At 27.7% G+C, this 13,586-nt stretch overlaps 1 protein-coding gene across 2 annotated transcripts in view; it reads right to left on the reverse strand.

The window, feature by feature from the left end:
• Positions 1–13,586, reverse strand: part of LOC107436447 (uncharacterized) — a 246,518-nt gene that overhangs the window by 131,996 nt on the left and 100,936 nt on the right. The window lies entirely within an intron of this gene.

Below are 13,586 nucleotides of genomic sequence, written 5' to 3' on the forward strand. Positions count from 1 at the left end.
AACTCTTTAGCAAATAAAAAAACTGGGCTGATAATGCTTTATTGAAACAAATAACTAAAACAGTGATTTTTGAGTAGGTAATTCTTTTCCTTTAAAGCGAAAAATAAATAATGCGAAATTAGTTGAAATTTAAAGTAATCAAAATTTCAAAATAACACTACACATATAGTTTTCATACATTTTCGACAATTGAATAATTTTATAAATACATAAATACAATTTATATAATAAAAGTTGCATAAAAACTTTAAAATTATGCATTCGTATGAGTAAACTTTCTAAGAGCGAAAGCTGTCAATAAAAAGAAAAGAATGAACTATTTAAAAAACTTTCATTTAAAAAAAAACAGTAGCCAACTATCTTAAAATTCCAACTTTTCGCATTACTTAAGGACTAAAGAATTTAACTTTCATTAGTAAACTTGCAAAATGTCAATAAAAGGGGTAGTGGGTTTCACGACCTTAGCAGTTACAGGTCCAATACAGGTCGATAGTTCGGTGTTTAACAATAGACAGGAACATGACCTGTCAACCTTCTCCAACTTGTTCATACTGTCTTAATCTGCTTAGATATCAGAATAAGTTAAGCACGTTTTTTCTATTTTCAAAGAGCATCCTTAAGGGTCTTGCAAATAACAATTGAAAGGTCAGACTATCTTACAAATGCGTTAACTATTGTGAGATACTAAGTTAGAGGATATTTTCAACAGTTATAATCCAATAGTCATTAACTCAAGTCTGTAATTGAGAAACTAAATGGTTGCTTTTGACTTTTAATGAAGTGTATATAATATCTGTACTTATTTGCAAATTGAACGTTGAACCATATTATCGGTTTCTTTGAAACATTTCATCGTGCAGATATGCTACAATTTTAACAATGGCTTAAACTGTTTCCGTTCAAGTTGAACAACACTATTATGTAATAAAATTCAATAAAAATTACTAATTGAAATTCAAATAAAAATTAATTATTATTGTTCGAACAAACTTTAACGATATTCTGATTTAACAATATTATGATTTAACGACTATTAATTTTAACGATTTAACTCGATACCTAAATGCTTACAATTTTTCACTTTCAATGTTTTATTTTTTGTTATTCAAAAGCTTTAATTTAAAATGCGTTTGCTTAACTGTTCTCATAATAGTCATTTAGAAGTTACACGTGTGGGAACGTGATTAATCATGACAAGTTAGCTGCTAACTGAATGTGGTGTCGAGTAAACCATATTATCAGGAAATTAATTAATATTGATCTTGATTCTAAGATAATATAATTCAAGTAGAACTGATAGATAAAAATTGTATTTCAAGAGAACTTTTTGATATATACAGCTTAAATAAGTTCAAAACTTAGTTTATTTCTTAGAAAAAATTTATTAAAATAAAAAAGAAAATAATAACTAATTGATTTATTAACAAAAATTTATTTTGAAACTTTGTTTGTTTAATCAATAAATGCATTATCAAATTATTATTATAATTGTAGAGTTCATTTTTTCATTGTAAAGCAGCTGCATAAATTGCAATATCTACTTCATAAATATACTTTTGATCAAGTAAATCAAATTAGATAAGCTTCTTTTTAGAATGAGGCAATAATCAGTGTAGTGTACGTGTTCTACTGCACTTCTTTAACATAATCTCAATACGGATATTATGTCATCTGCAACCCATGATTTCGCATGATTTTTTTCTCATTTTACTCCGCCCCCTTCAGTGATTTTTCTCAATTTAAAATAGTCATGATAAAGGTATTTAGTATTTAATCTTGTTATAAAATTTCTTAGATAAATCTTTAAAAAAAAACTAGACTAAGTAAAAGAATACTATTATATACAGATTCCTAAACAGAGAAGAATTAATATTTCTGATGGCCAAAAAATTTTACTGACTGTGCGGGACTCACAGTTCTGCCCTAACATCAAAATTAGTCTGAAAGAATGTTCCCTTCTGTTGAGCAATTAATGAGATTTAACTCTGTCGAGACAAAAACTACGAGACAAAACTAACCAATTTATTTCAACTTAATATCTTCAGGAGTAATACATTCTATACGATCAATATGGAAATGAATGATCAAACCCACTTTAAAAAAATAATAGATTATTATTAGACAATTATTTTACTTTAAAGATCTTACGTTTTGGCTTTGTATCTAATTTAGTAAAAATATTCATCTTTATAATACCATTTAAGACGTTAGTAAAGATTAATAGTTTTAAAATTCACTTTCTTCCGAAGTTAATTGAAAGATCTTTTGTAATTAATGCTGTAAGTACCTCCTATAGAAAAAAAATATGATTAATTTTATTATCTCATTTATGCGTTTAATGATAGTTCAAAACAAAGAGTTTTGTAAAAAAAATCATCTTGCAAAACTTTAAATTTATTAATAAAATGAAAGATGAGCTTGTTAAATTTAAAGAAGTAATTTTTGGTGAATGGCATGTGCACGCGGATATTAAATATTCAGAATGTGTGGCTTTGAAATTAAGATTGCGATTGACAATACCACCAATCACGCATATTTCAATGGCATCAAGTCCATTGCCGGAATTTTAGAACTTTTGATGAATATTAAGTGCTTGAACTTATCCTAACCTTTAGGCAAGTCAAGACCAAAGCATGACATTTAGTGTACGTCGTGACTGGAACGACTATAACGAAAAAAATATGACAATCTCGAAATAGTTAGATGCAACAGTCTGCGACATAAGGTTTAAGTTTGTCATTTTTAGGTTTCTTAAAAATGAGGACAGCTCTGCTTCCATCTTATCTGACAGAAAAATAATAATGTTGCTTTTGAGGTTGGATTTCAAAACATTCTTTTTTTTTCTTTAGGTGACATGGTTGATAGATCATCGGTGAAGCATCAACAGGCAAAAGATGAAAGGATTGTTATCAGGAAGTACGAATATATCAGTTTTTTTCCAATATAAAATTTTGTTTTACAACTTAAACATTTTGTTTACAGTCATTTGGCTGTATTATTCTTTGAAAAATACCTAAGTGTCTTTCATATCAGTTGAAATTGCTTGTAGTTTTTTGTTATAAAAAGAACATAAAGATGTGATAGATTACGAAAATTGTATTGAGTTAATCGGAAATTATTATATGTATCTAAAATATAATATTAAAAAAGAATTATATATTTTTTTAAACTAAAGACGGAAATTTTTTTATTAATTTATATACTTATAAAATAACTTGATTAAATTAAAACTTTTCTTGGAAGTTATAGATTATAGAAAATTAAGATATATGTTATAAACAAGCCTTCAACAGTATGCTTACAGTCAAAACACTGAAAACTATTTAGAGCCTAGCTAATAGATGAGAGCAGGGCTTAAAATATTCAGTTCCAAATTTACAATAATTGTAAGTAAATTTGTACATTTGGGAGATTAAAAATGAGGAAGCAATTAATAAGTTTTATAGTGTTATAATATATATCAATTTATGTTAACTTCTGTCACTAGACAAAACTATAAATTTAACTTTCAAAATTTTACTGTGAATTAAGTTAAACCTAATTGTTATCAAAGCTTACATTTGTCTTGTGATTCTCAATTTTTGTTTTGAATATGGTTTTCAAGGCATAAGTTTTTCAGATCTATCATGTTTTGTTTATCTTTTTTTCTCTCTTCAATATATATATATATATATATATATATATATATATATATATATATATATATATAACTTATTAACTGCTATATATATATTATTATATATTAGGTTATGATTGAAACTGGATTAAAATATCGCACAACCTGACAAATAACAACTATAATTCAATTATCATATAAAACTAACATGGTTTAATATTTTGACAAATTTTTTTACTGAAAAGGGGGAATTCTCACAGAAGGAAACATAATCTAATAAAATAATAGCATTGATTTCAATTATAAATTCAATTTCAATAGAATTCCTAGAAAAGTTTCCAAATAACTCATATTGATATTGTAAATCTTAAGCACATTCAAATTGTTTAAACAATCGTCACTTTCCGCTAATTTTTATCTTTACTCATAAAACTCATTCTGAACCGGATTTCGTAAAACATACATCGTGTTTATTGTAGTGTAAGAAGTATGCTGTTCATAAAAATCATGCCTTTAGATAAAATGTATCCTTTGATTGGGTTTGTAATTTGACCGAATGGAATAAAAAGGTCGGATAATAAATTTTAAGAGATTTCGTTTTTTGTAAATGGCCAACAGTATTGAGTAACTGCCTTATCCAAGCATGGAAGGGTCAAGGTTTTCATTTGAGGAAGTTCAAATAATTCTCAAATCTTATTCTCATATTTTTAATAAGTAAATAGCACGCAATGGAATTGTTTCCTTTTGTCTGATAACGAGTTAAATACTGAAAGTTAAAATCTTGAAAAGTACGAATAAATCTAAGACATGAACATGAAAAAAATTTACCAAATTACTGGTTGTATATTTTACTGGTTATATACATTTTTTAGAACTGGCTATACATTTTACTGACTATATATTTTAAACTGACTATATATTTTACTGGCTATATATTGCTATATATTTTACTGGCTATATATATTTTAATATAGTATCAAATAAACTATGCGTATATACATGCTGTTTTTACCAAGGAAAATGAAATGTTTATATTTGTTTCGAAGCTTTCAAATGGATTTAACAAATTGTTACATTTTAAATAATGCCATTGTTTAGTATATTTAAGCAAGCCTTTAATATCGTATACACTTATTATTTAAAGTATTTTATTGTTATTTGAATTTAAGTTCAGAAGTGAAAGAATTTTAATGTGATTCAAAAGTTTTAGTTTACTTTAGACATGTAGGTCATTTCTTTTTTGCCTTGGTAACAAAAGTATCCTAATTTTGAAATAGAGATAGTAAAATCATTTTTTCCTCAAGCAGAATTATTTTCCGGGTATTTTCTTTTCTTTTTATTTCTTAGAATGTGATAACCATTTGCTTAAAAAATACAATCTATTGTTATGCCACTAAGATAATTAAAAAAATATTTTATATGCATATATATTTGTATGTACCTACGTGTTTTCGCACTTCCATACATTGTATGCATAATTGAACATTGTATATTCATAAGCTTTATTTTCATACTGTTATTGTATGTTCTACCATATAAGGATCTGGTGACTGGAATTTATACTTTAATTGTATACTAAAATCGTATATTTTGATCACTTGCAATAACGATTTCATGCAATCATACATTTTTATTAATTGTAATCAAGACTACACGTAATCATACACTTTAACTACTTGTAATTATAATTACTTGTAATCACATATTTCAATTTTTTGTCATCATGATTACCTGTATTTGTTTCTTGATGTAATAACAAGTAATCATGACAATATATAATCAGATATCATGATTCCTCGTAATGGTAATCACCTGTAATAGTGGGTAAAGTAATTCATTATATGGTAGTAATTCTTTGCAATTAATATCAGTTGTAATCTATTACTGTAATCGACGCCTGATATGGCACCTTTTTTTTGGTCAGTTAATCAAAAAGTTTCTCTAGATAAACGGTGGGTTACACTGATAGGGTGTCATATCAGTATCTCTGTTACACTTGGATTGAAATTCTTGGGTAATCAACCTGCCTTTTGTTGCTCGATTTGCATTTTACGAATGAAAACTTTTTGTTTTTCTCTGAACAGTCCCGTTTGTTTTATGCCTATTTTTTCTAGTTTTCTCTCATTTAAAAAAGAATACATTCAGTTATTAATGTCGTATCGCATTGAACTCTTCATATTATTCAAAGTTATTATTAAGTCAAATAAAAGTTAGTCTGCTTCTGATGTGGTCACTCAGGTCATTGCTGATAACTGAAATATTTATGTTTACCCTGATTCCTATAATTAAATTACTTTTAAAGTTCTTTGTTTTATTAGACATGACATTCTTAGTTTTAATTAGACTTAAATTCTTTCCGATTTTTAAATTTTTTTAAATGAATAATCCTATTTAGAAAGCAGTTTAATATCGATGTTTTCTTTGGCAGTGCTTTCCCCAAGAAGTAGGAAGGATAAGCATCCCTTGGGAATATGTTACTATACTACTATGGGTAAATATTTAACTATTCATGCTGTGGAAGGATTTTTTCTGCAATACCACAAATATCGGTTTATTCGGCATATATCTTTAAAGGCATTTTTACTCAAATATTTGTTTGAAATATATGCATTATTGTCTTTGAACAGGTTCTTATAAGTTCCCGAATAACATTAAAAGGATAGCTTGTAAGGTTTCTAGGCCTCTTGTATCATAATCATAAACGAAAAATTTTATATTTTAGAAAATTTAAGAAAAAAGAAAATAATGTTTTCATTCTATAGTCAAAGTATTATAGCAACTTGTCTTTTTGTGTATTTCAAGAGTGATATTAAAACTACTCAAATATAATTTTAATATTCGAAAGATTTTTTTAACGTTAATATTATTTAAAGTTATTCATAATTTCATCACTGATTTTGAAGGATTAAAAAGTATGACAAATGGAACATGCATTATAAATATAAACAGTAAAAGAGTTTTTTATTTTGCTTCATAGACATTTTATAAGGAAATAATTTATCCATAGGATATATTTTTATAAATTTTTTAAAGTAAATTAGTCATGAGAGGAAAACACACTAAATTATAAAACACAGTGAAAAATTCATTGAAATAAATGGATATTCCCGAGATTTGCTTAATGGCTGTTTCAGGTGCGTTATCCAAACTGACAAATGTTTTTTGAAACGGCTCCTATACTCATCAGGCTTAAAATAGCTATATTCTTAATATTTACTGCAAATATTGCAATCGCATAGTATTGGAAAAGGTGCGACAAGTATCCACTTAATGTCGAAAAATTTGCAACGTATAAAATGTATATCTGCCGTGAACTAATGCTTTACTTTATCAAATATCTATAAGCCCTATTGAAGAATTTCACAACTAAATGCAGGGTTCAATTCTGTGGTATTTGTCATATTTTAATATTGCTATTATTATTAAAGTCTCTTAAAAACAGAGAAAGAATTATGAACAACCCCATACATCTTGCATTTTTAGGAATTAGTATATGGTATTGTCGATGCAAATTCTTAAATATTAATGTAATAATGGGACTCGCAAGTATGAAAAGGTGACCAGAAGCTTTAATTCAATACTTTGATAATCTGATATTCTTTTCATTAATTTTAAATGAATTAAATATATGTAATTTAATATGAGATATTATTATTCATTGCGCATTATCCTATAAATAACAATTAACTCTGTTTAATGTAAAATGTGCTCAACGTAATCTTGACAAAGAAAACGTACTTATCCATCTAAAGGTAAGGAAGAGATAAATTATTCAAATTAGTAACATTAGATACGCATTTATTGCGCTTCTTGCAATTTGTTCTAATTACAAAACACAGGTGTTTCTGCATCTTCAGGTTAAAGTTGTGCCAAAATGGTAATAAATTCCCACGAAATTGCTTAATAATTACCATTTGGAATATTAAACAAATGTAACAAAAATACAACTCACGATTTCTTTATTACTGCACGAAATTCCCTCCTCTTTTTTAGCACTACAGATATCACTACCGCTAGCTTCTGGCTAAAGATGCCTCATCCAGGATTGAAAAAAAAGGGTAATAAAGCACCTTAAGAATGTAAATCCAGGAAAACACCTCATTGTAAGAAAAGATTAATAGAATTGCTTCGCAATTAAGAGGCAGCAAGAAATACCACGATTTCCAATGAATAAAGGAAGCAGCAATTTACAAATGAACAGTTATATTTTTATGAATAGTAAGACCAAACATTAATTGAAAGCGTTCGTAATATTTTTGACAATGGTTAAGTTTATAGAGCATATTTCAATGTTGAAATGGTTTTATCGGAATCAGTTCTTATTATTCTGTACACCATTTGGTTATGCACGGGTAGTTAACTCGATTGATATAGATGAAGAGTTTCAAACTAATAGTTTGCCTACAGGGTGCTTTCTTCGTTTCCTATAAGGAGTCATTGACACAGCACTGAGTAAAATATATCCAGTTATCAAATTTTCTGTGCCCTTTTTTCTTTCTCTTTTTTTTAAAAAAAAAAGGAAGAAGTTATTTATAAAACATAGTATAGTAGTGTGAAAAAGTCTCCAGTCAATAAATTGTTGTTTTAATTTGATTAGTATAAAATAAAGTTAAAATAACTTCTCCTTTAAGATAGTGTATGTTTATTAAATGTAGCAAAATTTTTATTATGCATCTTTTTAAAATGATATGTATAAAAAGCCGAAATCTGTAAGAAGTTATATACCAGGTGTGCATATACCTGTTATAAACCTGTCTGTCCGGCTGGTATAATACCAGCAGGAAACATTCGCACACCCCTGCATTTACTTTCACTTATAATATAGCATTTTTAACCCTTTAATTTCAGCAAACATTACTGTCTTTACTTCATAGTTGCTATTTATTATGTGAATTCGTTTGACATTCTTTCATGATACTATTTAAAAAGAAGTGAATAATATGGCGGTGTCAAACAGCAGAAATTTACTTTGTCATTGTTAGATTTTTTTTTAGAAAATTAAGGTTTAACAAATCTGAGACACTCCAGTGATTTTTAATCTTTTTCCTTTAAAAAAAATTATTGTTTCCGCTCTTAAACCAAATGTAGTTTATATTACCATTTGATTTCATTATTTTGAATACGTATCATTTGAGTTTGGCGCAGAGTGCGAAGAACCTATGACATTCTTATGACATTCTATCGAACCCCATTCATATTTAATCTAATGGTTTTTAATCATATTTAATCTAATGGATCATACTTAATCTAATGGTCCATCATAAACTAAAAATTCTATTTGATTAGTTAGTTTAGGAAAAAAAAGCGAAAGAAACTTACCGAAAAAGAAAAATTCTGTTCAATATTTATGTATTTCTTCTCAACAGACATTTTCAACAAAAAATAAATTTAAATAAAATAGTTTTTGCATATAATGGTAGGCTATTCCTCTTTAAAGTAGCATAATAAATAAGCTTCACCACACATATTATTTTGTCGTTACAACAGTTTGAGAACAAGAGAATTCTATATAATCCAAAGTAATAATTAAGATATATAACGTCAGTGTTATTGAGGTCTAAGATTTGTAATTACAATTTTTTGCACTGATCAGTTCGTGTCAAACAATAGATACACGATGTATGTAATTTACCTTCTCGGTTGAAAAAAAAACACGAAAAAGATGGGAAAAAATATAACAACCAAATTACTTTCATCACTTCATTCAGAAAAAGGGAAGTAATATCTCACGACTATTTGAGCAGTATAATACATATTTTTAGACGATAGATTGCTGTGGGTAATAATTACTCTTTATAATTTTCTCGAACTCTAATATGAAAAAGTATTTATGCGTATAGTGACGATTTTTTACCGGGAATTTTGTTTATTAAATTCATGTGATATGTGAGTACACTGTAAAAAAAATTGTGAATCTAAGCCCCAAAAAAGATTGCAACTAATTAAAACCAAAGTGGTGTTTCACTGGATGTTCCACTACACCAAAACCAAGATTAGTACCTAATGCAGTGCTAGTCTCGCTACCATTATCAAGTTGCTTACTTCATTAATAGAATAATTTTCAGTGCAAAAAAAACTTCTTTGTATACAACATTATTTAATTAAAGTTAAATTTTTTTAACGGTCTTAAAAATTCAGATTAATTTTTAGAGCAGAAGTTCAATGTTGCAAAACAGCAAAAATTCGTTTTAACCCTTTTTAGAAGATAACAATTATAAATATTTAATATGTTCTAAAATTTTAGAGTTTTCAAAAAATTAGTGTCAACATATAAAATGTTTGAGAATTTCTCTCTATTATAACCATTTGTGCTGCTGAGGTTTAAATTCTCAGTCAGACTCTGGTCAGTAGTAGCCTTTATATTATTTCCTCAATAATAAAGTGATCAAATACTAGTACGAAATGTTTAATAAAAATGTATTTAAAAAATGTATTTAAGGACAACTATTTGAACTCCAATAAAAATAAGACTCATTGCGGGAGAAGACTTGAATTGTGAAATAGACATGTTAATTAAGAAAATAGACGCCTTGAAAAATTGGGCGTCTTTACGAAAATATGAAAGTTCAAAAATATCTTTTATTTACATTATAAGTGTCATACTATATTTGTTGGCTAGTGAATTAAAAGTCTTCAAGCAAAATTACGCAATGTTTAATACCACCAACAGTGGGAAGCATAGTGCATGATATAATATAATTCGTTATAAAATTTTAAAAAAATATTTCAAAACTCTTAATACAATTTAATATAAACTTTCTTTTTTATAACGGTACATATTATATCAAAACCTATATATTTTCATAGCTATTTTACATTAAAGGATATTTCCAACGCTTCATTTACTCCTGTAGTCAAAGTTAAGCATTGTTTTTGCAGAAGAAAACGTCCATAAAAATAATATATATATTTATTCCAATCGTTTGAATACTGGTCACACCAGTGGAGAAAGATCAAACCTTAAGATCACATATTCATCACGATAGGTCTTGACTGACGTATGTCATTAAAAGCAAGAACCACCGGTCATTTCCATATGTTTGATAAACAAATCGATGAATTAAACAAGCTATAACATGAACTTAGATTATGCTAATTTTGCTAAAAGTCTCTAAATTTATTTCTTAGAAACGGAAGTATCGGCTACTAATTAATAATGGTGAAGGCTCTAGAATATGTAAAACATTTGCTTATTTTAAAAAAGCGATGAAACGTGATTTAGCTTAATTAATAGCGCTGTTTAGTTTTAGGAAGTATATTTTGAATAAATTTCCAAAGAACATTTATATTTATTTTTGTCCCTTCGGATTTTGCTCTTTGACAAAAATACACGGTAATAGAGTGCTTCCGGATACATACTAGAAAATTATTAATCATGATATTTATACTAATTCGCTATTGTAAGTGTTGATGTTGTTTTCTCAATGATATTTACGAATGAACTTAAAATTTCACGATACACGCGACTACATTGAAACAAAATTTTATGAGAGAATGGTTTAAATTATTGTTAATAGTTAAAAATTTGTACCAATCTCATAATTTTAGGACAGATAATCGATAATATATGCTAAAAAAAATGTTAATTATAATGGTTTTATATCATGGGGGCTCGGGCTATCAACAGGAAATAAAAAATCCGTAACGCGTGCGCCAAACACTAACGTTCTGCGATCAAATTAATTATGTTTAGAATTGTTTCATTGTAAAACAACTGAGCATTTTATACCATGGAAAATTAAACTACTGGAAAATAATCTAAGAAATTTGAATTAAAGTTAAAAAAAATTGTTCTTAATTGAAAAAAAAAGCACCGAATCATAAAGGAATTTTATTACTGAGATAGGTAATTTCATTATTGTGAGGCTTTCGTAATAAAGCTTTTTGTAGCCCTCAATTTTATCCTGCCAGCAGCATTTCATTTAGTTCAGAATATTTTCGTTGAACTGTAAGATTTTATATTGCATCATCGTTTGTATCTTGAAGTCAAATTTTTATAAATCAAATTTATTAATTTTTATTAAGCATGACAAATATGAAATTCAGTCTGGTAATATAAAATTCTTTTTAAGCAATTGGAGAGGTTGTGATAGGTTTCAGGTAACAGTTTTTCATAAAATCAAAAGCATTAATCAAAAGCTGCAAATGTCATGTTCTATTAAGTTCGCTTTTTGTTTTAAATAAATGGCATGCGAAAATTAAAAAATTTTGATTTTTAGTAATATCTGAATGGTAAAAATTTCAGCACCAATAAATGTTTTATTGCTATTAAAAATGTAATTTTGTAATTAAATATTTTTTTACGGCTATTATTTTTCAGCTTGATTTATTATCAAAAACACTTCCCTATTTGTAAATAACTGCATATCCGTGTTCAAGGGTAAATAAAACCCATTTACGCTCAGAGTAAATACACTTCCGTTGGTGTTAAACTCAGCCCGATACAAACAATGGACTGAAGAGATCTTGACACTCACGTTTGAAGTTAGTGGCAAACTGAGTTAAGTATTTAATAAAGAAAAAAATCCATTCCGAAATGAAAGTCAACAGTGGAAAAGCATCTTTGAGCATGAGAACGAAGTACTCCCGTTTAAGACCATGGGTGGGCGCTATTGAGAGTTAGGGCCTTTAGAGTAGTATTTGCATTTGAAGGGGAAGAGCAAACTCAAAATCAGCAGATTACACCTTTTATCTACCGAGTTCAGGACCTTTGTGCAGTCCTTATCCACTAACTAAACCCACACGGGCATAATTTAGGACCTATGTAGGCGAAATTCTATATCAGAATGGTTTTAATCAAGAGATAGGGTCCTTCTGTGTTAGATAAAAAGTGGTAGGCAACAACTTGGGGATCAAATCAGTTCTCAAAAATGATCTCGCATATTCGTATCAAAAATGCTAAGAATTAAACATTGGCTTCAAACATAAAAAACAACAATGTATATTTTGGAAAGGATACACAGAAGCGAAGTTTTTTTTTTCCTTCGAAAATAAATATTTTGTGAGAAAGACCATATGCCTCAACAGTTTGTTATTTTGCTCACAGCTTAATAAAATATAAATAAAGTTTTTTTTTTAACAAAATTTTAGAAGCAATCTTTGAAAACGTAACTGTTAATTTTTAACATAAAAAAAATCAACATAAGGAGACATTTTTTCACGCAAAATTGTTTTAATTTAGATGAAAGATAAATAGTTTTTATTAGAGATTTATTAAAGTGAACGTTCAACATAAAAAAAAAATATGCAGTGGGTACTTTATGAAACTAAAATATTAAACGATTTCAATAAAAATGTCTGAAACTGAGTAATTAAAAGTAATATTTAAGATTTAAGTAATTAATTATAAGTAATATTTAAGATTTGAGTAAAATATTAAAAATAATATTTTAAATTTTAGGTAGTTAATTAAAGGAAGCATAATTCTTAAAATTTATTGAAGTTATTTTGTATTTAAAATATCAAATTGTACGAAAATCTAATACTAGGCATTCATCATGAATTATTCCCAAGACATTGAATATGAAGGGGTCTAGATATGAAGGAAAGAGCTTAAAGAAAGTAGAACAGATGGATGAGTATCATGTAGTTGATGAACTTCTAAGTTAAATTTTTCTGACATAGGGTCACTGAGACAGTTTGAGCAATTTGAAACTGCACAATTTGCAATTTTTACACTTTTCCTCTTAAAAAGGCTCGCTGCTTGGAAATTCTCAGTCTACCAGCCGCTGTTACACCTTTTTGTCGGCTTTTTGGATTGATAAAGTGGTTTCGTCATTGTTTCGGTTTTAGTCGTAACTTGCTTTTTCTCTGACTTTTCCAAAAGTAAAAACCTATTGATAAAATTTAGTTGGGCAAATAAACGTTAAGAAGGTTAGTTCGTTAGAAGTTCGTCAAGAAGGTTAGTTTCATAGCAAAAACAAACCCTAGTATAAGCACCAATACATCCCGGCGAAGAGTACAATCACAC

This window comes from Parasteatoda tepidariorum, chromosome 11 (assembly GCF_982258835.1).
Source record: "Parasteatoda tepidariorum strain Cologne lab strain chromosome 11, Ptep-v5.0, whole genome shotgun sequence".
NCBI lineage: Eukaryota > Metazoa > Arthropoda > Arachnida > Araneae > Theridiidae > Parasteatoda > Parasteatoda tepidariorum.